The sequence below is a fragment of the Chrysochloris asiatica genome, unplaced genomic scaffold (genome assembly GCF_000296735.1).
Source record: "Chrysochloris asiatica unplaced genomic scaffold, ChrAsi1.0 scaffold00050, whole genome shotgun sequence".
Lineage (NCBI taxonomy): Eukaryota > Metazoa > Chordata > Mammalia > Afrosoricida > Chrysochloridae > Chrysochloris > Chrysochloris asiatica.
The window spans coordinates 15,567,721-15,568,229 of NW_006408568.1; positions in this window are offsets into that span (position 1 = coordinate 15,567,721).

The following is a 509-nucleotide window of genomic DNA, read 5'->3' on the forward strand; positions in this document are numbered from 1 at the left end:
GGACTCTTTCTCTCCATATATTACACAAGAAGAATCAGCAACTGCTGCCATATAGCCAAGCTACAATCACTCTCTATAAAACACCAAAACCAAGACAAGAACCAATACTAACTGCCATATTCCAGGGAAACAGACAACACCTGTGAAAGTTACTCTGAGTTAAGCAATAAGAAGAGTGAAAAGGGAAGCCTACATCCTGATCACATCTTCCTGGAAACAATCAGAAAGCATAAAAAAATACCAAAACACATACTCAATTAAGTATTAATTGATAATACTTAATAATTGATAATACTTAATGCCACAGATAAACACTAAACATGTCCAAGAAGCAAAAGCAAATGATCATATCAGAACATGTCCAGAAACAAGATAAAATATCTAAGACAAATGACCTAGAGGTAGACCTGGACTCCATTATGGAAGGAGGGCAGGCTTTGGAAATGCCTGAGAAGGAATTCAGAAAAATTATTATCATATGTTTCAAAACACTTTAAAATGGAGTTGAG